Raw genomic sequence first — 24,573 nt, 5'->3', positions numbered from 1 at the left:
TTTTTAACGTGCATATAGTTATCTTAAGTTCCCATAAAATATTAGCTGATGGGTTTTTTTTGTTTTCTATAGTCTATTGCCACACCGCAACTTTTGTTAGTGCAGGACAGCTAGACTTTTTTCACGCTCTGCAGCAGAGACTTTTTATTCATGCATTTTTAAACCTTTCCGCAGGCAAGGTTTTGCTATTATTTATTTTTCACTATTTATATTATATTTCTCTTTGTTGGGTTTTAGTTTATTATATGCCCGCGATGCTTCCTTGGCCACTTTTATGCTTACACTCTTTTAGTTTTGTTTGCCGAACGACCACGGCACTTGTTTTGGTTGGCCCGCCACTTTGTCCAAGTTTTTAATTTTGGCCCACTGTGTATTTGAGTTTTGACACCCCTGCTATATGCGATGTCTCTCTGTCCAAGTTAGATTTTAAGCTCTTCCGAGCAGGGACCATCTATTACATGTCGTAATGTTCAGCGCTGCATAAATAGTAGTAGTAGTAGTAGTAGTAGTAGTGATCAGATCATGAGGATCTGAATGAGAAAAGGGATTCTTTTTTTTTTTTTTTTCTTAGTGCCTCCGCCGGGTCAGACCATAGGTCCATCCTGCCCGGCAGTCCGCTCCCGCGGCGGCCCAAACAGGTCACGACCTGTCTGAATCACCAGAAGGGGCTCCCTTGCCACCTTGGTTTCTCATTGAAGTCCTATCTTCCCATCGAAGTCCTAACCCTCTGGTCTTGCGCATGCACGACCTGGTTGGGTTTCTATACTTATTACCTGGTTAGCTTTCTATACTTGTGTTACATCCCAGCTCCTCCCTCAGTATCCCACGATCCCTTTATCCCTCAGGAATTCGTCCAATCCCTGTTTGAATCCCTGTACCGTACTCTGCCTGATCACTTCCTCCGGTAGCGCATTCCAAGTGTCCACGACCCTTTGCGTGAAAAAAAACTTCCTTGCATTTGTAAAGAGTAAAGATGTAAAGAGTGTGAGATGTAAAGATGTAAAGAGTGTGAGAGTGAGAGAACCTTCAAATGAGTATGACACACATCTAATGAGCGAGGCTTGGCACCTCTAGATCTTCTGTGTGGGGCTGCGAAAATTGCTTATATTCCTGATATTCTAATATTGGGTTTTAGGATTTTAATTTAGGGCTCCTTTTACTAAGGTGTGCTAGTGTTTTTAGCACATGCAGGAAGGATATTACCACGCGCTACACTGCGCACTACGCAGCTAAAACTAACGCCAGCTCAATGCTGGCATTAGTGTCTAGCGCACGCGGCAATGTAGTGTGCACTATTCCGTGCGCAAAAGCCCTAGTGCACCTTGGTAAAAGGAGCCCTTAGTTCATTAGACAACACGCTCCTTTAATAAAAAATTTAAAAAAAACCCATCAAGGTAGAATGCAATGAAGAAACGAAAGCCCATATAAGAAAAAAAAAAAAATAATAATCCATGCGCCTGATAGATAGAAGGAGAAAATTGCATGGAAAAGAAAAGAAGCAGGCAGAGGTAAAAAAAAAAAAAAAAAAAAAAAGTAGCGTGAAGTACCAGTAAATCGCAAATCAGACAAATGTCAGCTCAGCCTGATTTCAGTAGAAAATTTAGCCCTCCCTGAAGTATGTTGTGAAAATCCTCTTGAAGCTTTTTCCCTGCAAATCTCAGGATGAGGAAAAGGGGTGGCAATGAATTTTGGAAGAGACCCGCCAAAGTAGGGAGGCCCTCGACAGATTTTCTCAAAGAGGCTTCAAATTCTCCTGGGTGTTGCTGTGGAGTTTTACTGAAAATAAAACTTTTGCCTAGCTAGAGGTCTACCCAAGTGCCCAAAGATATTGGTTGGGAGTTACTTGAGTCTAGAGCAGTGTTCTTCAACCACCGGTCCATGGACCAGTGCCGGTCCACAGAAATTTCCTGTAGGTCCACAGGGCCAGCACGTGCATCAGGCCCAAAACAGTGTTCTTCAACCACCGGTCCACGGTGCAATCGATGCGGCGTTATCTTCGAGCCAGCTCCCTCTTCCTCACTGATTCAGTGTACAAAGCCACGGGCAGTGGTTCCTAAGCGTGTCCTGCACCTGAAACGGAAGCCTTCGCTCTGACATTGCAACGTCAGAGGGAAGGCTTCCAGATGAGGCAAGGGACGTGCAAGGTGCAATTAGTACTATTATGGGGGCGGGGTCTGGGGTGGAGATTGGGTAGGGATGGGTGGGGTCTAGCCCACGACTTAGCCCAGTGTTCTTCAACCACCGGTCCACAGAATAATTTTTTTATTTCTGCCGGTCCATAGGTGTAAAAAGGTTGAAAAATACTGGTCTAGAGGACCAGGGAGAATTAGACTATGAGCAGTAGATGGTTTTCGTTTAAGGAACCTTAACTCAGCCATGGAAACCAAGGGCTCCTTTTACTAAGCTGCGTTAGGGCTTTAATGCGTGGAATAGCGCGCGCAACATTGCCACGCACGCTAGACCCTAACACCAGCATTGAGCTGGCGTTAGTTCTAGAAGCGTAGTGCACGGTAATTTCCCACGTGCGCTTAAAACGCTAGCGCACTTAGTAAAAGGAGCCCCAAGTATCCTACATATACCCCCTCTTCTACGAAACCGCGCTAGCAGTTTCTAGCGCGGGGAGCTACGCTGCTGCCGACACTCATAGTAACTCAATGAGCGTCGGGAGCAGCGCGGGCCATTCAGCGCGGATCTCTGCGCTAAAAAACGCTAGCGCGGTTTCAAAGAAGAGGGGGATAATTCTTGCATTACTAGACTGAATCCCATTCACTCTTCACCCCTTCAAATAAAACCATAGTCTCTCTCTCCCTCTTAGCCACTCCCTAAGTCTATTCCCCCTTGGTAGGAACTCTAGTTTCTTTCTTTTTCTCCCCCCTCAACCAGCTCTCTCCCCCTCAAAGATATTCAGAGATTTCAGCTTGCTTAAATTGCACTCAGTTGGTCGGCTACTGATATTCAGTAGCCTTTAATCGGGCAGTGCTGCAGAATATTGGCACAACCAGACATTCCAAATCTGGGCAGGAAAAGGGCATTCTGGGGGCGGAGTCTGGGAGGAGCCAGGAGTTACGTGAGTGCTGGTGCCCAAGTTTTCAAGTATTCTTTATTTTTGATATACCGTTTATCAGACAGGTATCTAAATGGTTAACAATAAAATGAAAATGTAAAGATATATTTTTTTTAAAGTAATTTCGTATCTAAGACTAAAAGGAGGGGAGCATTTACGCACCGAAGTACATGAAAAGAGAGGGAAATGGGGGAAGGGAAATTATGAAATACATCGAGGTAGAAAATAAAAATAAAAGGAGATAAGTAGAGAAGGGAAATACATTAGGGTAGGGCTTGCTTCAAGAGAAGCGTTTTGATTGTCCAAAGTACTTCTGCGAAAGAGAGTGAGTTGTCAAAGGGAGCTGGAATTAAAGAGTGCAGGCGTCTTTAAAAAGAAAGATCTTGAGTTTTGTTTTAAATTTTTCTAAAGAGTTTTCTAATCGGAGGTCGGTTGGAAGGGCATTCCGCAAAGAGGGAGCAGTAACAGGGAAAATGGATTTGCAGGTGGTGTCATAAAAGAGTTCTTGTATCGATGGCATGGTGAGTAGGTTTTTGGTTGCCAGATCGGAGAGCCCTATAGGATGCATATGGAATGAGAAGTTTGTCAACGAAAACCGGCCGCACGAAAGGCTGTCCTAGCCGTGATCACTTTGCTATGTGGGTGCAGGCGCTGAATATCAGCTGGCATCTGTATAGCTCAGGGGTGGGCAACTCTGTTCCTCGAGGGCCGGAATCCAGTCGGGTTTTCAGGATTTCCCCAATGAATATGCATGAGATCTATGTGCATGCACTGCTTTCAATGCATATTCATTGGGTAAATCCTGAAAACCCGACTGGATTCCGGCCCTCGAGGACCGGAGTTGGCCGCCCCTGGTTATAGCTTCTGAGCAATGGCCTGCATCTTTCACTCCTGCTCTCCTCTCTGCCAACCCCCGCAACAAGTTCTGATCCCTAATCTGGACCCTCCCAACATAAACAAGCCCTGTCTCCTTTCCAATCCTCCACCCAGACGCCCCAACTTAACAAGGTTCCCCTGCCCATTTCCTAGTAGGACCCTGGATCTACCTAACCATCCACTTATTCCTACCCCTTGCTGCTCCCAGGTGTAAAATGGTACTTCTCCCCATAGCAGTAGTCTCTTGGTACTACTGCTAAGGGCTTACAACTGCCAGCTGAATATTGACAGGTCAGTGTTTTCCTCTCCACCTTCAAACAACCCCAGTCTGTCTTCCCTTAGCCAATCTCCCCAGTATTTCCCTCCCCTACCAGTCCACATACCCATTGCTGTTTCCACATGTTGCTTGGCTCCTTCCTCATGCATGGCTGTTGCCTCCGCCACTGAATTTGAGGTCAGCCAGTGCCCTCCCTCCAGGCCAGCATCATGGGGGTCATGACCATCTTTATTATGCCACTGAAATGTAGTACTTGCACTGTTTTTCTCATGCGACCTAAACATGACCCTCTGGGAACGCCTGTTCTTAAACAGAGAGACTCAAGAGCAATGTAAGGAAATTCTTCTTTATGGAGAGGATGGTGGATGCCTGGAATGCGCTCCCAAGAGAGGTGGTGGAGAGGAAAAGGTGACGGAGTTCAAAAAAGAATGGGATGATCACAGAGGATCTAGAATCAGAAAATAATAGTAAATATTGAAGCACTAAGGCCAGTACCGGGCAGACTTGCACGGTCTGTGTCTGTATGTGGCCGTTTGGTTGAGAATGGGCTGGGGAGGGCTTCAATGGCTGGGAGGGTGTAGATGGGCTGGAGTGAGCTTTGATGGAGACTTCAGTAGTTGGAACCTAAGCAGAGCTTTGGATTCTTGCCCAGAAATAGCTGAGAAGAAAAAAAAACATTAAATTGAATCAGGTTGGGCAGACTGGATGGACCATTTGGGCCCTTATCTGCTGTCATCTACTATGTTACTATATTAAATGCTTTTAAAAACAATAGGAATAAATTTTTTTTTACCCAGAGAAGAATTAAGCTCTGGAACGCATTTCCAGAGGTTTGGTATGAGTGGATAGCGTAACTGATTTTAAGAAAGGTTTGGACAATTTCCTGGAGGAAAAGTCCATAGTCTGTTATTGAGAAAGACATGAGAGAAGCCACTGCTTGCCCTGGATCGGTAGCATGGAATGTTGCTACTCTTTGGGATTCTAGAATCTTGCTACTCTTTGGGAATTCTGCATGGAATGTTTCTAATATATGGGGTTCCGGAATCTTGCTTACTCAGAGATAATGGAATGTTGCTACTCTTTGGGTGTTTGCCAGGTACTAGTGACCTGGATTGGCTACTGTGAGGACGGGCTACTGGCCTTGATGGACCATTTGTCTGACCCAGTAAGGCTATTCTTATGTTATGTTCTTACACTTGCTCTGGAACCTTGTGTATTATTTCAGTTAAGAAAAGGAAGGCAGATTTCAGTCAAAAAATTTTTTTCTTAGGTAAAAAAGTTGAATTTTCTTTTATTACTGAAAGAAAACTTTGCCTACTTTGGCTTGGACAGATTTTGAGAATCAAATGAAATACTGTACTACATGATAGGTCGTTTATCATTGATGTTTAAAAACAGCAAGTATTGTCAACATTATTCATGTTATAGCTTTAACTGAAGCAAATGCATGGAAGATGGATGCTAAGTTAATCTCTACAAAGCTTTTGTTTCTAAATCTGCATGTACTTTAGGCTTTAACTTTCCTAGTGGCAATGGCACGCTTATTTGTGAAGTGCAAAGACGGTTGCAAGAGAGGCTTTTTTGACTTTGAGGATAAAAGCTGAAGCACTCTTTAATTTTGGCCACTGCAAGATTCGTTCCAGCAACCTCAATAGTTACTTGGCTCAAAATTGAAAAAAAATGGCTGTATGGTACAATACTTGCATGCCTATGGATCAAAATTAGTTGAAAAAATTGCTGTTTCTCATCTCCAATGCCATTTGCTACACGTTTTATAGGTCTCAAGATGCCTTTTGCAATATTTGATAACAGAGCCAACTGAAGCATCTGCCTAAAAAGAGATTACTTTAATTATAAGCTCAAAGCCCTATTTTCTGCAAGCTGTCCCAAGAGAGCATATTTGCTGCTGGAGAAAAGTTGTTCTGATGCACATTAAACCTACAACTCTGAACACGGAGAGGTCATAAAAGCGAGACAAGGACACTCATAAAAATTCTTCACTCTCATACTCGGTGTTACTGAAATGTTCAGTTATAACGTTTTAATTATTGTTAACACCTGTTACAAAGGACTTCTGTCTGAGAAGAACTGACAGGTGTGCCAACCCAAAAAATTTACCTCATCCTGAGAAACCTCTTTGCGTAGTCACTGCCAAAATACCCATTATTGCTGGATAAGGTATGAGCCTATTGAATTTTCCATTATAAGAAGAGTTAAAAAAAAATGTTGTATCTCTGTGCCAATAATGTTTTAGTATAAAACCAAAAGCGACTCCCCTCCCCCCAAAAAAAATCCCAAACTCAAAATCAAGAGCTTCCACATAATATATTGCACTTAAATGAAGGAAATAAAATTTAAGCTAGCAGCAATATATCAAAAGAAAACATTTTTTTTTTTTTTTTTGCAAATTAATGGGCCTGAGAATTCACAGAGCTATAATCATCGGTCCAGTGTGAAAATGATTTCAATTACCACTCAAATCAGTGTTCAGTAAGGTACTTCCGACTTAATTCTATAAATGGTGCCAAAAATTGTGCATGGAAATTTGGGCACTCACCCAATTTCTGTGCACAATTTAACTGAGTAACAAGCCAATTAGTGTGGGTGCTAAGAATCACATATTTTATGCATCGGGATCCACGCGTAAAATTTATGTATGCATCCAAAAAAAGGGGCACAGTCATGGGAGGGGGGAATGAGCAGATGTGGTGCATTCCTGGAATATATGTGCAGTTTTATAGAATAAGAGTGGCCTGTGTGAGAATTTGCACCAGGTTTTACTTGGTGTAAATCCTTGTGTCTAAACGTGCGTGCACATCCCAGCCACCAAGTCTTAGCACCGTTTGTAGAATGGCACTTTAGGGGAGGAATTCATCAAGGAGTGCTAACGATGTTAGCGCACGATAAACGCTAAGATGTTAATCAGGTTTTCTATTCCACCTTTACCTATTCAGTTCAAGGTTGGATTCCATTGCAAGAGGGAAATTACAATGTACTGTTTGACATGGACATTCAATAAATTTCTTAGTACAGTTACTAATTTGCCCCTTCTTTTATCGAGCTGCGCTGATGAGCAGCGCGAGCTAAATGCTGAACCGCCCATTCTATTCCTATGGGCGGCTTGGCATTTAGCTTGCGTTGCTCAGTAGTGTCATAGTTACAAATACATAGTTACAGGTTCAAGTAGGTCATCGGTGGCTCATCGTTATGTCCCAGGAGTTGCATTTAGTCAGTTTAGAAATGGGCTTTTACAATTACCATTCCAGTTACTTCAGGGCTGTCTCCCTGTCTTGTTATAAAAATGCATTTATTAGTTTTTTTGAACCCGAGATAGTAGTCACAAGATCGTAGTGTAGCTGGTAGTTGGTTCAAACATTTTGCTAATTGATATTGGATGGATAAGTTAATTTGCCCGGTAGACTTTATATTGTTGAATGCTGGGAATTTTAAGCGGAAAAGATTTCTGGTGGATATCTGTTGGCGCATCCTGGAGTAGGATGGCCAACTCTTGTTAGGAAGCTGGGGGAGTTGCCTAATTTAAACTTGATCCTTGCGGTTATGGGCAGCCAATGCAGTTTCATCTAGCACAGGGATCTCAAAGTCCCTCCTTGAGGGCCGCAATCCAGTTGGGTTTTCAGGATTTACCCAATGAATATGCATTGAAAGCAGTGCATGCAAAGAGATCTCATGCATATTCATTGGGGAAATCCTAAAAACCCGACTGGATTGTGGCCCTCAAGGAGGGACTTTGAGACCCCTGATCTAGTAGATGTTCCAATTTCCATAGTCCGTGTGCCCATAGGAATATAATGGGTGTCTTATAATTTAACGTGTGCTAATTATAAGTGCACAGTAACCAGTTAGCATCCCTTGATGTATTCCCTCCTTAGCGTGAAATTTTATCGGTGCTGATTTTTTGGCACCGTTAATAGTATTGAGTCCTTCTTGGCTTTCATAGTGTTTAACCAAAACTCCTCAAATATAATTAACAAATAGTCCAGATTTTGCTTATCTTCCACAGCACATACTGCCATGTATCAGCCAGGTTTTCGGTTCTGTTGTTATGAACTTTGACTGTAATGGTATGGTGACTAGGTATTATTTTAATAGTGGTGAACATTTTAATTGCAGGATGTTTGACCAGAAAGATAAGGACTGGTAAAACTTTCATTAAGGAATAACCTCTCTAGCTTGTATCAGGGCCAGCTACAACCCACTCATAGTTTTGTGTGGGCCGCTACCATTGTAGCACAGAATGCTTATAGTGTCGTCTGTAGCTGTCCTTGATAACATGTTGAGTCTCATCATTTGGGTTGATTTGCTTTTCACCTTAATAGCATGGACCATAATTAATCAATTCATCTACCACTAACATGGATTTCTAATTCATTAGATCTCAGCACTGATTTTGTACTGTTTAATGGGACACTTAGAATAAATGGTTATCATGTTATTAATTTAGAAATTAAAGCCCTGATTAATGGATTTTGAAGAAAGGCTTAGAAGTTTCTGGAAATGCAATAGGGATCTAGAAAAGGGCCTAGATTTGTGATGTGGATAGCCCGACAGAAACAATGTTTTACTGGTCCAAAACCCAAGGAATAGCAATATTCCATGCTACCGAATACCGATCCAGGCCAAGCAGTAGCTCCTCCCATGTCTTTCTCAATAACAGACTATGGACTTTTCCTCCAGGAAATTGTCCAAGACCTTTCTTAAAACCAGCTATGCTATCTGCTCTTACCCCAACCTCTGGCAATGCGTCCCAGAGCTTAACTATTCTCTTCGAGTGACATAGCTGGTTTGATCTCTTCCAGAATTGATTTATTAGTTCTGGTGGTCCATGGCACACCTAAAATCTTTATACACAATACTTATTGAAAATACAAAATATTGGGAACAATAGGCTTTCAGAGCAGTAGACACTGTCTTGCCCCCCCTCTGTTTTTCTGTACTGAGGATAGTGTGTAATGGAAAATAAAATATTGCCATTTTGTTTTAAATGACAGCACTTCCAGCAGTGATTTAGTTGCTGAAATCTGAACACATAAGAAGCATTCCTATCCATTCACTATGGCAGGGGTAGGCAATTCCAGTCCTCGAGAGCCTGAGCCAGGTCATGTTTTCACGATATCCACAATAAATATGCTTGAGATAGATTTGCATCTCAAGGAGGCAGTGCATTCAAATGTATCTCATACATCAGTGGTTTCCAAACCTGTCCTGGGGGACCCCCAGCCAGTCAGGTTTTCAAGATATCCCTAATGAATAGGCATGAGAGAGATTTGCATATAATGGAAGTGACAGGTATGCAAATCTCTCTCATGCATATTCATTAGGGATATCTTGAAAACCTGACTGGCTGGGGGTCCCCCAGGACAGATTTGGGAACCACAGTCATAAATAGTCATTGTGGATATCCTGAAAACTTGACCTGGCTCCGGCTCTCGAGGACTGGAATTGCCTACCCCTGCACTATGGCTTGTGTGCCAAATGAACCATATATATATAGATAGATAGATAGAAGAGTAGAAAACCCACAGCAGAGAAGCCAAAGCCCCTAGATCAGGGATAAGCAATTCTGGTCCTCGAGAGCCGGAGCCAGGTCAGGTTTTCAGGATCTCCACCAAGAATATGTATGAGACGCATGCACTGCCTCCTTGAGATGCAAATCTATCTCATGCATATTTATTGTGGATATCCTGAAAACCTGACCTGGCTCAGGCTCTCGGGGACCGGAATTGCCTACCCCTGCGCCTAGATCTTTTTTCTATTGTACTATTTATAACGGACAGCTTGAGAATTTCCTTTACCCAACATATCTGTAAAAGCCTGCAGTGATTGGATTATCTTAAAAGAATTTGATTTGAACAGAATGGTGGTCTCGTTTTCTAATGATGCCAAGTATGTATTCGGCCACCTGGATATTTGGCAGCACACCAAGAGGCACATCTGGAATATAGCAGCGCATGCAGTCTGTTGCAGATAACTATGGCAAAGTGACAGAATTTCTGGGCAGTCTTGCTGTAAGGACAAGCATAAGGATTTTATTGAAAACTATTTTAGGTGTCCTGAATGGAAAACGCTTTCCTTCAGTGCCGGGTGTGAAGGTTTCATAAAGCAGGAAAACACCCAGGCTAATTAAGCAGATTTGAATTCCTTATTAGATGAGTACAAGGTCTTCGGAGCTCAAAATATATGTCAACTCAACACTTGGGAATTGTCTTTTCATTGTAAAGGGTGATGGCTTTACTGTGCCTTGTAAATCTGATGGGAACTAAATCAGCACCTCTCCTCTGTACTGTCATAGGCAGTTTATACTTATTTGCCATTCTATGCATTTACCTGTTATCTTGATTCTTTGTCCTTGTAGGAGGTAATTTTATTAAAGGATTTTTTTGAATGTGAAGAGGCTTTTAAAAAAAAATCATCCAAGGAATTAGACTCATAAAAGTAGGTGCTGTGTCAAAATACTGCATGTACTTTTATACAACCTGAGTGTAGGTATGTTTGGGGGGGGGGGGGGTGTAAGGAAATGTGGGTGGACATGGTGTTATGGGACTTACAACAGTCTATCAGTCTTTAAGCAGCTTTCTGAATCAATTGGAGCAGGTGCAAACCTTTTTGTAGTCAGACCGGTGTAGAGTACATTACAGTAATCCAGTCTTGATATTATTATGGCATGAACCACTGTGGCAAGATTTACCTTCTCAGCATATAGAGAGAGGCAGCATAGTTCTCTCGAACAATAGAAGCAGCTCTTGAAGGTTGCTTGGAATTGGGGGATTAGCGTAAGTGTTGTCTAGCTGTATGCCAAGGTTCCTCACTTGCAGCAAATGTTCTTCATGGATAGCAGGATACAAGTCTTCACGTCACCTATTAGATCAGGTCTTCCTTATCTCTACAAACCTGCGTAATGTCCATATAGCAAGCCGGTGTGTTCCGAGTATGTTTTGGGTGAATCTAGGAAATGATTGACACTTGGACGTTCATGTCCCAGTTACTCCCTATTTTAGAATGGGAATGAATAGGGTTACCAGCTGTCTGGGTTTCCCCGGACATGCCCTGCTTTTGAGGACATGTTAGGGGGTCTGGATGGCTTTTCAAAACCTGGCATTTTGTCCGGGTTTTGAAAAGCTTCCCCCCCAAACTGTGTCGGGCAAGAGGACATCTGCGCACGTGCGGATGCCGTGTGATGACATCATGCACATGTACGAGTGCATGTGATGTCATCACGTCGCATGCGTGGATGCCCTCCTGCCGACCAGAGCAAGTAGTGGTGGTGGGGCTAGGATGGGATTAGGGGCAGACCTGGGGCTTAACAGGGCGTGGATGGGCGGGTCTGTGGGTCATGTCTAGGGGGGGTCTGTATTTTACGAATGTAAAGTCTGGCAAACCTAGGAATGCTCTCTCTCTGGAACACCCAGATCACAGAAAGATGCTCCAATTGAGCAGTGCTTCACTGAAGGCAATCGGGTGGGGGGAGGGGGGGACAACCCAATCCAACCCAACCCAATAATGTGAGTCACTACCAAGGTGGAGAAGATGAAGAAGTGAGAAAAAATGAAATCTTCCACAAATATAAACGGACTCACTTCCGAGTGGATTAACAACAGAAGGCAGGCAAATTTTTATAATCTATAAGTCCCAAGGGTTACTCTTTAGTTGTAAAAACCCTTTATGCCAGCACCTCCTGGATGTTGTGCAAAAATTCTTACAGTTGTTTCTTAATTTTATAATTAAATTCAATCAAACATGGTCACAGTAAGTTTTGTCACTTATCTTTATGGTACAGTGTCTCACTTCCGGCTCACCACACAATTGTTTCCCACGTACTCACTTTTAAAGGACCCCCAGGGACCCCTGAAGAAGACTTTTCGTCGAAACGCAGATCGTGTTGGGTCCTGTATCCCTAGCGGACTAGGTCCTTTAAGGCTTTTATGTGGATGGAATTATTTTATGTGGATGATTTCATTGTACCTTTGGAACTCTGACACTTTCAAATAAAGTCCATTTAGGAACATCGCCACTCCACAGAGTTTTTTTGGTTTTCTCTGGATTTTCTTCTTTGTGGATATTTCGGGGTCAATTCCTTTTGATTTTTGCGTCTTACTAGCCAGCCCAACGGGACCCGTTTCGCCATAAATTGGCTTTATCAAGGGCTCAGTTGGAGCTGTTGTACAGCATCCATTCTCTCTTTCGGGCTAGATTTTACTGGGACAATGGGAATGATGACCATTCATGGTACAGTACTGAAATGGCTGATATAAATGTTTATGTCCTGGCACATGGACAATTTTGCAGCCATTTTAGAACATGGTTCATGTAGCTGTCCGAGTTCCAGTTTTGCTACATGCCTAGTTTGAAAGTTCTGTGTTTTTTTTTTTTAATTTATATAAATCTTTATTGATTTTCAAACTTTGGGACAGTGCAAAACAATTAATTGAACATAAACACTGCATAAAATGCACTATTAAATATACAAGTAATACATGAAACAATCATTTCCCTCCCCTCCTCCCAATTATTAATACAAGAAGACATATTATGTGAATACAATTATAATTAAGTAATTTTTAATACTCAAAATACATTTCCCTCCCCTACACCCCCCCCCACAGATGTGTAAGGAAATCTAATAAAAGGAGAGATAAATGACCATTATTGCGAGGTAACAAATGTAGTCAATGGGCTCCACACTTTATTAAACAAATTACTGAACCCTAAACAATCAGCATTCATTCTCTAATACTTTTAAGTGGTCCACACATTTGCCCACCAAAATGTGTAATTAAGTCTGTCATGTTCTGGTTTGTAAAATAGATGTTCATTCTAACCTACCCCTCACTATCTCTCTTCACTTATCTCCCTTATGTTCCCCCCCCCCCCCATGAGCTCCGTTCTGCTGGTAAGTCCTTTCTATCTGTGCCCTTCTCTTCAACTGCCAACTCCAGACTCCGTCCCTTCTGCCTTTCTACGCCAAATGCTTAGGACAAGTTGCCCGAATCCCTACGTTGGGCTCCGTCTTTGGCAGTGTTCATGGCCCAGTTAAAAGTCCACCTCTTTGAGAGTGCTTTCGACTCCTAACTCTTCTCACCTTGGGTTCTGCATCCTCAACCCTATATGTCATGTCTGCCTGTCCAAGTTAGATTATAAGCTCTTCCGAGCAGGGACCCTCTGTAAATGTCAAAATGTACAGTACTGCGTACGCCAGGGGTGCCCACACTTTTTGGGCTTGCCAGCTACTTTTAAAATGACCAAGTCAAAATGATCTACCAACAATAAAATAAAAAAAAAACCACAAAGCACACTGTACGCAGAGAAAATGTGAATTATCATTTATATTTTTCATAGAGATCAAGGCAGATGACTCTATGCACTTTCACCTCAGTAACAACCATACAAAAATAGACAAATATACCCCCTCCCTTTTTACTAAACCACGGTAGCAGTTTTTAGCACAGGGAGCTGCGCTGAATGCCCCGCGCTGCTCTCGACGCTCATGGGCTCCCTGCGCTAAAAACCGCTATTGCGGTTTAGTAAAAGGGGGCCATAGTGCAAAATATAGACAGCAGATATAAATTCTCAAAACAGACACATTTTGATCACTAAATTGAAACTTGAAAATCATTTTTCCTACCTTTCTTGTCTGGTGATTTCATGAGTCTCTGGTTGCACTTTCTTCTTCTAACTGTGCATCCAATCTTTCTTCCCTTCTTTCAGCCTGTATGCTTTCTCTCCTCCAGACCTCATTCCCTCCCCCAACTTTTTCTTCCTCTCTCCCTGCCTCCCTCTCTTTTTCTCTCTTCATGCCCCTTTTCTTTCTTTCTGTTTCTCTTCTTTCCTTCTGTCTCCCTGCCTGCCCCCTTTCTTTCTTTCTCCCTGCCCTCCCTGAAGCCACTGCTGCCACAATTGGGGAACAGGCCCCCAAGCTGCCGCCGCCGCCATTGAGAAACAGGCCCCAAAGCCACCGCCGCTCCAAGCTCTCCCTGTTTCCCTGTGTCGGGCCGACCAGCATTCCTCTTCCCCGATGTCAATTCTGCCTTTAGAGAGGAAGTTCCAGGCCAACCAGGCAGCGATTGGCTGGCCTGAAACTTCCTCTCCGGCAGAATTGACATCGGGGAGAGGAAGGCTGATCGGCCTGGTAGATTTTGAAGGCAACGCGAGTCTATCACAGAGCCCGTGATGGGCTCCACGATCGACTCATTTTGCCTTGGCGATCTACCGATCGATTACGATCGACCTATTGGGCACTCCTGGCGTATGCCTTTCAGCGCTGTATAAGTGATCAGTTGTTGTAGTAGTAGATGTTCAAATTCAGAATCGGACAAGCATTTAAAAATGCTGCTCTTAAGCAACAGGAAAATAAAATAGTAACTACTACTGAGAGAGAAGAACGTAAAAGTGTTAAACAGCTGGCTCTTTAACGCAACAAGAAAATATTTTTTTTAAAGCATATGCAATTTCCTTTGTACTGCTTTCAATATATTTTTCTCATCTGAGTATAGTAAATTTTGCTTGTAAAGGGAAGGCCGTCACCAAATCTATTTTACAGAAAGCATAATCTGATATTGGACTGTGCATAAAGAGCCATGCTGATTTTTTTCTGCTGGAGATGTTAAGTAAAATTTGGCTTTGCGGCTAGTTTCCAAAATAATCAATGATTTGCCTGCATTATTCACTGAGCTAGACAAGTGGCTGTGTGCATTCCCACAGTGTGTTTTAATTTTCTACTTCTGACTTTAAAAAAATGTTAATAAAAACTTCATGCGAGGGGTGCACTCTACCATTCTTGCAAGAAATTAAAAATTAAAAGAGAAAGGAAGACGGAAAGTACTTTGAATTCTGCTAACAGAAAAAAAAACACCCCAACCAATTTGTACTGTTCACTCTCCCCTGCCAGAATTAGAGGCAGCACAGATAAGAAATCACACGTTATAATTAAAGTGAATTTTGTGCAGCCAAAAGAGGAAAACAATAATGTTATATAAATGGCACTTTGAGGGCAATTCTATAGAGACATCTGTTTGCAGCTTATTCTTTAGAGGCAAATTCTATAAACGGCGTCTCGATTGTAGGTGGTGGTAGGTGTTCTACCGATGTCTAACTAGCCAATCGGGAGGCATGGGTTTTTAAAAAAAAAACAACAACACCCCCCCCAAGACAGGCTGTTTACATTGTAGGCATTTTCGCAAGTCTAGAGAGGTGCGTAGGGCCGCTTAAGCTCATTGAAGGCTAGGCATGGTCGTGGTTTTGCCCAGAAGTAGCTTTAGGCAGCCCTAGGCATCTCTCTAGGGATGCGATAGGCACCTGAAATGTAGGCCACCAGTAAAATGCTGGTCTACAGTTCAAATAGACATGGCTGCTGAACCAATCGCTGCAAGAGAATCTCCCTGCCGCGATCGGTTTAGCGGCTGCAACAGGTAGTCATGTCCATTTAGATGGAGTGATGTCCTAGTTATTTTATCATTTGGACTTGCTAAAAAGATTTTTGTCTTTTCTGTGTTTAGCTTCAATTTGAAATTGTTCTATTTCAGTCATGATTTGAGAAATTGCAGGGGGAGTGGTCTAACATTCCAATTGGTCAGGTCTCTTAGGCCACTCCCATGGGTCAGATCCCTTAGGCCACTTCCATGGGGGTGGCCTAAGGGATCGGACCAATCGGAATTTTAGGCCCATTGCATCCCAGAATGCATCAGGAGAGAGGCCTAAGATTCTGGTTGGCCCAGGTGCCTGCCTCCCCAGTGTATCCCAGTATGCACTGAGAAGGGGAAAGCTGACCATTTTGTGGAGGCAGGCCTGCTAGCCAGAAGGAGTAAACATCCCTTTGACCAGCCTATGAAAAATAGGTACTGGTGGGGTATGGGTGGGCTTACAGGAGGTTCTGGGTGGAGGCATGTCTTCAGGGGGATTTCTGGCAGGAGGAATTGAGCATCCCTTCTGCTGGTGATCTTCGGGGGGGGGGGGGCAGGAGGGAGTGGGCATCCCTCTTGACAGGGGATGTCTCAGATGGGAGGAAGGATTGGACATAATAAAGGCCGAATGGTCCATCTAGTCTGCCCATCCACAGTAACCATTATCTCTTCCTCTAAGAGATCCCACGTGCCTATCCCTGGCTTTCTTGAAATCAGACATAGTCTCTGTCTCCACCACCTCTACCAGGAGACTGTTGCCCGCATTTGCCACCCTTTCTGTAAAAAAGTATTTCTTTAGATTACTCTTGCGCCTATCACTTCTTAACTTCGTCCTATGCCCTCTCATTCCAGAGCTTCCTTTCAAATGAAAGAAACTCGACTCATGCGCATTTACGCCACAAAGGTATTTAAAGGTCTCTATCATATCTCCCCTCTCCCGCCTTTCCTCCAACGTATACAGTGGGCGCTGTTTATAGAATCATACCTACTGGCGCCTTAGCATTCTTAAGCACAAGGACGCATTCAATCCTGCCATTTAGTCTAGGGTTTAATCTACACCCAAACTCTACTCCGAATCTTCCCCTAACTATGCCTACTTGCTGGTAGGCGCCTTGGTGCAGATGCCTACCTGAAAGTGGTAGGCACCTATAGGCAAATTAATCTTTAAAATCATTTTTAATTGTTTTTTTTTTAACGGTGCTTTCTATTATCAGTGCTGATTAAGCCAATAAAAAAAATTAAGTTAGACGCCTAGATGAGCTAGGCGTGCCAATCTAGACGCCTAACTGTGGGCGTATTTTATAGAATTAGGATCTTAGCGCCAGTGCCTGGATATGGCCTGGCACTGAATATTCTGGTCTATTGCAGTTGGCGGTAGTCCATGTTTAACAAAATATTGACCGTCACTAACTAAATATTGACCCACAATATGTTTGTCATTCTGGCCTATGGCGATCTGCAGGCTGGAGACATTTCAAATGATATACCTCACATATGTATTCCAGCTATCAGTGCTCTCATCCCAAACCAATCATATATCATTATTAAGCCAACATCAGACCACCTGTCGGTTAGGGCTCGGTACTAAATAAACTGTCACAGATGTAAAAATATTCCCGACAAGAGACTTTAAGCCTAGCCGAATGATGGGGCAGAGGCTGCATCCGTCATTGCTCCTTGAACCCATAAATTAAGAGGCAGATTCAGTACTGTATTTCCCCCCATTTTTGTATCCATGGGGAAACCTCCTTATTCCGGCCAAAAAATTGTTGTTAAAGTATAATCCTCTCCCTTTTTTTTTCTGCTGAAACGGTAAAAACAGCATGCTATCATTGCAGTTCACTGGAGAGCATGAGTAGTTCAAGTTTGAGTTGCGTTTTTTTTTTTTTCTCTTCTTCCTTCAGTCTGTCAGGTTGATGGCTGTTACAGAAATCAGCACCACACTGTGTTCATTTGCTCCAGCTGAGACTGATTTCTGCGCTCTAGTACCAGCAACTGGACAGAAATGAGAATTTTTTTTATTTTTTTTGCACGCTGTCGTGTTTGCTGGAATTTAATGATATTTCCTTCTTCCTGCATTTTTTTTTTTTTTTTTTTTTTACATCTCCCTCTACTCTTACATGACGGAAGGGATCCTTAAGTGCATCGATACAGAGAAAGTGAAGTGGGGTCCCCAGATTTACCAAGGACTACAAACCAAAATTAGTTTTTAAAAAAAATGGATTTGGTTCCTGGACTGGCCAGGTGGTCTGGGTTTTTTTTTTTTTCTCATTTTCCTTTTTTTCTCCTGATACTGATCTTTCTTTCCTGCCCTTAGTATAGTGTAGTGGTTAGAGCCACAGCCTCAGCCCCCTGAGGTTGTGGTTTCAAATCCCACACTGCTTCTTGTGATCCTGGGCAAGTCACTTAATCCCCCCATTGCCCCAGGTACATTAGATAGATTGTGAGCCCACCAGGACAGACAGGGAAAAATGCTTGAGTACCTGAATGTAAACCATGTGAGGCTATAAGTGGTATATAAAGTATAGTTACTTACCTGTAACATAGGTTCTCTGCGGACAGCAGGATAGTCAGCCACATATGGGTGTTGTCCCAACAGCTCCCAATTTGCAGATAAGCTATCCAATAGCTCAGAGAGATTTTTTTTTTTTCTCTCTCTCTGAGCACGTGCAGTGCCTGGGCCCCACTGGGCATGCCCGAGCCCTACCCATTTCCCCCTGCTTCCCCCTAATCCCCAGGATGTTCCTAGTTATGGCCGGGTCGGCCGTATGGGGAGGCAGGTGGGTTGTGTGGCTGACTATCCTGCTGTCCACGGAGAACCTACGTTACAGGTAAGTAACTACACTTTCTCCTAGGACAAGCAGGATGAGTCAGCCACATATGGGTGATTCCCTAGCCGAGGGATGTCCATGCAGTTTCATTTCTCACTAAAATGTTTGTGCTGAAGTTTACAAGAATATATTTATATATATTTTTAAAAGGCAATGTATAAAAAAGTGCGATGATTAGAGGTGGTGATAACAGACGTCCATCTGCTCGGCTTGTCCCGTGGTCTGAGATTCGAAATAATCTCTGAGCACTTAACAAAAGTTAAAAAGTTTTTTGTGAACATTGCGGTGTTTGAATTTTTTAAAAAACTTCTTTGTGTCTATTTGATCTTTCAATTGAAAGCTCTCGGATGAGGGGGTACAGGAAAGGGAAAGGGAACAGATTCAGGAGCAACCTAAGAAAATATTTCTTCAAGGAAAGGGTGGAAAATATGTGGAGCGGCTTCCCATTAAAGATGATGGAAATAAAGACCGTATCTGAATTCCTGAAAGTTTGGGACAAGTACGTAGGCTCTCTAAGGACTCTTTTTACTAACGCCTCCATAGAGCTTGCGTTAGTATTTTTTGTTTAGTGCGTGGTTTGTGCATGCTAATCTTTAGCGCACAATAGAAACGCTAGCGCACCTTAGTAAAAGGAACCCTAAGGGAGTGGAAGGGATAGTAGATGGTATGGATGGGTTCATAGACAATTGTGCGCAAGACAATCGCGCGCGGACAAAATCGCGCAGACAATTGGGCGCGAGACAACTGAGCGCAAGACAAATGAGCGGAAGACAATTGAGCGTTAAGACAAGTGAGCGCAAAGACAACCGAGCGTGAGACATTTGAGCGCAAGACAATTGAGCGGAACTTATTTGTCTTGCGCGTTTTTGACCTGTCACCACAGTAGAGAATGACACGGTGACAAAATTCATCACCGTTCCCATCCCCGCGGATAACCGCAGGAAACCATCTTCATGTCATTCTTTAAGGAGAGAGGGAAGAATCAGAGTATAATTGGGCACAACCACTGACCCACAAGCTTTGCTTTGAAGAATGCTGGTGTAGAAGGACCGAGGTTGAAATAGACAATAGAAAATGACATGGGATTATTTCCCACGGTTATCCGCGGGGACGGGAACGGTGATGAATTTTGTCACCGTGTCATTCTCTAATATACAGTATATGTGTTATACACAGTTGTAGCCATCAACCTTTGAAGTTTATTGGTGTGGAGCCTTGAAACTAACCAAACATATACTGAAAAAAAAAGTAAAAAAAAAACATTGGTATGCATGATTATTATTTATATGTTGTGGAGGTTTTTTTTAACAGACCCATGATGATACAGGCTCCTACCGGTGCCTTATGGGCCCAAGAGCCACAGTATTGAGGTCTGGTTTTCTCCACGTCTCAGTTTTTTTGAACGATTGGTGTTCCCTCCAATACTTACTAACAACGTGTTTCATATAAGTTTGACTGAAAATAGGGACAGATGTAACTTAGCATCACGAATCTATGAGATCAGTTTATTAGGAAGAAGAAATACAGTGTGACATGATGTGTTTGGGTCACTGTGTAAGTCTCACCTTTATTAAGTCTTTGCCTGATCAAATCAGCTGCTTGGGAAGAATGAAAGTAATGAGTTAGTGTCTCCTGAGAAACTGAGAGTATTACTCTACCTAAGTTATTTTGTCAGTTGCTTTTGCTAAGTCTGAATCCATAAGAAGCACCGCAAACATTGCTTTGGTAAGAAAAAAAATCATGATCAGCTAATACAGGGATCTCAAAGTCCCTTTCTGAGGGCCGCAATCCAGTCGGGTTTTCAGGATTTCCCCAATGAATATGCATTGAAAGCAGTGCATGCACATAGATCTCATGCATATTCATTGGGGAAATCCTGAAAACCCGACTGGATTCCGGCCCTCAAGGAAGGACTTTGAGACCCCTGAGCTAATACATTAGTCTGAGACCCCTGAGCTAATGCATTAGTCTGTCTTTAGAGAATCTTTTATCACAATGAGCCATCTTAATGACTAAAGAAGATGGAAATCAATTTATTTATTTGATTTATATAACTTGCCTGGCAAAGGACATTGTTCAAATCAGCTCACAAATAAAACAATCATAACAAAAACAGATAACACATCATAACAAATAAACCCTACAACAAACACAAAATATAAGATCGAAGAAAATCTGATTCACAGAACTCATCAATTCCTAAAGGCTTCAATGAACAAACAGGATTTCAAACCCTTCTGAAACTTTAAGGGCTCCTTTTACAAAGGTGCGCTAGCGGTTTTAGCGCGCGCTAGCCGCTACCACCTCCTTTTAAGCAGGCGGTAGTTTTTCGGCTAGCATGCGCTATAGCCTGATTCCAAGCAGAATGACTTAGGGCTCCATTTATCAAGGTGTGCTACAGGGGTTAGCGCGTCGGACATTTCATCACGCGCCAAAATACTAACGCCTCGTCAATGGAGGCGTTAGCGACTAGCAGGGGGTTTAACATGCGGTATTCTGCGCGTTAAACCCCTACCGCGCCTTGATAAAAGAACCCCTTAGATAGAGAGCTCCATAGTACAGTTTGGGTCCCACACTTCCCACAAATATCCAGACTCCCCATTAAACATATGATATTAATGAAACTGAAGGAACAATATGCTGGAGAAGAGGGAGCCAGTTTAAGGTTTATAACTCAAGGGGAATTCTAGCAACCCTACTGACTACAGCAATTTGAACCATCTGTAGGGAACACAACATGATACCCAAGATACAAAACACTCTAAGAATCCATAATCTTCCCCCACAACCAATGACTGGAGCACTAACCTAAATTCAGGGATGAGGTGGGATGTGGGAAGGAGGAGGAAAGCCTATAAAAAGCTGAACGAGCAACCTCTTTCCCACCAAAATAGAACCCAAACTGAAATCCAAATCCTGTACCTCTAATAACACTGGAACAACAGTCCCACCCATCATCATTAGGCTTGAAAGAATTGCAGCTAATCCAAAGCAATTCCATCTTGATTATTGACCTTATGCTATTTAGTATGCCCAGAATTTGTTGAGAAAATTTACACAAGCATTTTCAAATCCAAAAAATAAACACCTAACTCTAAATTCCACCTTGACTTCACTTTAGCTACACCTCTGTGTGTTGCAGTAAAAAGTATCGCAAAATAGCATCTTGCATAGACCGATACCCAATTTTATAACATGCCATTTCCGTACACAAAGCTGTGTTTTATGTGCATAAACAACTTTTAAAATTACCACCTTGATTATTGCCTGTGTTAATTTTTTACTGATACCTGTGCAACAATAAACTTTAAGATTCTGATTCATTTTTAAGATTGGGTAAATCATCTGGGTGAGCCATTGAGCCATTATTAATATGAGCCCTTCGAGTATTAAGAATACTGTACCAGTGTAAATGCCACAGAGAAAATGCACCTTGCATGCATTACAAGCTTAATGCTCTTCAGTCATGCTTAACAGATTTGCCATTCTTTAAATGGCTAATGGCTTAATTTTTCTCCTTCAGCGGCGTGACACTCGTTGTGTTTGAAGATTTATTCTTTCTTCTGGGAGATGTATTTTTCATGAAGTGTGTATTGCCAGCTTAGCTATTAAATGTGGAAAAAAAACGCCAACATATGCAGTGGGGGGGAGGGTGGGGGGCGCGGGGAGAAAATTTGGCAATGTATCCATGTTAAAAATCTATGCTTTTTCAATTTTTAAAGGAGCCAGTGCTGGTCTGTAATGCAAATTGCTGGTCAAATGTAATGCACTAATGTTTTATTAGGTATTAAACCCAAAATTTTGTGAGAACCGAGATTGATGCATTACCTTTGTCATTAACACAGATCTTTATATACCTCGTAGCTATAGTGTCTCCACTATACTTTTATGCTGAATAAAAGCAGCCCCCCCCCCCCCCCCCGGAGATCTACCCATGTCATCTGATTCCTCCCTTCTCCACAGGGTAAGATCCCACCTTCCCACCCCGATGGTTGCTGTACATGTTGTTGAAGATGGTAGAATACCTTAACCTCATTCTCTGTTTGCTCTGCCCTATAAAATGGATTGCTGATACTATTTGAGTTTTTGCCAGGTACTTGTGACTTGGATTGGCCTCCGCGAAGATAGGATACTGGGCTAGATGGATCATTGGTCTGACCCAGTAAGGCTATTCTTATGTTCTTATGACTCTCAGAAAGAGACCAAGACATGACATCGTTCTGCACAAACTGTAAGCACATTATCCTTGGTTAAGGGTATGTTTTGCTGTAAATGTTTAGAACAGGAGTGTCCAACCTTGCTCCTCGAGAGCCTCAATCTAGACGGGCTTTCTCCAATGAATATGCATGAAATTATTTGAATGCACTGCCTCTATTTTATGCAAATAGATCTCATGCATGTCCATTGTGGAAATCCTGACAACCTGACTTGGTAAGGGCCGAGGATGATCATTTGGTTTTGATCATCTACTGAATCCCCCCGCAATAAATGTCACTTCACACCTCTGGACTTAATATACCTCCTTTCTGTAGTTACAATCAAAGCGAGGATATAGTGCTAGTAGAAATTGTTCCTAGAAGGGTGACAAATGATAAAGGAGATGGAACACCTTCCTTATGAATAGAAGCTAAACGGATTAGTGCTTTACAGCATGGAAAGAAGACAGCTGAGAGGAGATAGGATAGAAGTCTGAGTAGTGTGGAATAGATAAATAGGGTAGGATTGTTTAACCTATCAACAAAAAAAGAAAAGAAAAGGACACTCCATTAGGTTTACCAGTAGAGTAGACTAAAAACAAATTGTAGAAAGATTGTGTGTGTGTGGGGGGGGGGGGGGGGGATTAACAGTACAAAATTAAGCTGTGGAATCTGTTGCCAGAGGATGTGGTCAAGGCTGCCAATACAACAGAATTCAAAAGAGGACTGGAAAAGTTCCTGGAGGAAAAGTCTTAATTTCTCCCGTTCCCATTCTTCTGTCATTGCTTGGCCTGCCTCCTTTTCCTTCTGCTGGATTATGCCCATCAGAAGAAAAAGGAGGCAGGCTGTCCACGGCGGTATAGATGTATAGAATGGGTGGTGAAAGGTCATAGACTTTACCTTACCTCATTTCCTGTTTGGACTGTGGTATCGCTTTGTACCATGGAATCACCAAGAAAGAACTAAGATGCCTACAGATAGTTCAGAATAGTGCCGTAAAAATCATTTATAAGAGGCCAAGAAATTTGACCATGTAACCCCTCTTCTAATTAAAGCTCATTGGCTCCCTATCAATCATCGAGTTACATATAAAATGCTAGATAAACAACTCAGCCTGAATTTATCAATAGACTTTTGATTCCATACACTTCATCACGCACTCTTCAATCTTCTGATCAAAATTTACTAGTTATTCCGTCACTGAGCTATATAAACACTAGGAGAAATACTATCTTCTCCGTGGTTGCTCCCACCCTTTGGAATTGAGCCCCGAACTCGTTAAGAGAGACAACAACACACGAGAAATTAAAGTCTTCTCTTAAGACGTTCCTTTTTAAGGATGCTTTCCAAGTTTGACTGTCCTTATAAGGATTTTAAAACTTTTTTTGGTCCATTTCTTTTGGACTTACATGTTGTTGCTCCGCCCTCTTGTTTTTCTCCTGAAGTTTAGTTTGTTGTTAATTATTTTGATATACAGTGCTCCCCTGTGAATTCGTGGTCTGCGATTCGCAGTCCCGGTCATTCGCGTTATTTTCCGACCACGAATGACTGGGCAGGAGAGGGCAGCCGGAAAGGCAGGAGAGGGCAGCTGGAGCACCGGCAAGTGAAGGAAATCACTCGCGGTATGCTCTGACCGCCTCTTCCTGTACTAAAGTCGGGCCTCAGCAATCAGAAGCTGCTTTGACATGCAGCTCCTGATTGGTGAGGCCTGATTTTAGTACAGGAAGAGGCGGTTGGAGCATACCGCGAGTGATTTTCTTCACTCGCTGGCACTCCGGCTGCCCTCTCCTATCTCCTCTGCTAAAAAATGTATTCGCGGTTTTTCAACATTCTTGGAATGGAACCCCCGTGAATATCGGGGGAGTACTGTACTTTTTGTATTACCCTCATTTTTAATTGTACAACCACCTTGAAA

At 42.6% G+C, this 24,573-nt stretch overlaps 1 protein-coding gene across 1 annotated transcript in view; it reads left to right on the top strand.

Annotated features, from left to right (window-relative positions):
• Positions 1–24,573, top strand: part of RELN (reelin) — a 534,390-nt gene that overhangs the window by 139,379 nt on the left and 370,438 nt on the right. The window lies entirely within an intron of this gene.

Source organism: Geotrypetes seraphini, chromosome 9 (assembly GCF_902459505.1).
Source record: "Geotrypetes seraphini chromosome 9, aGeoSer1.1, whole genome shotgun sequence".
Classification (NCBI taxonomy): Eukaryota; Metazoa; Chordata; class Amphibia; order Gymnophiona; family Dermophiidae; genus Geotrypetes; species Geotrypetes seraphini.
Note: the sequence above shows the minus strand (reverse complement) of the source record. Positions and strands in the feature narration are given on the sequence as shown.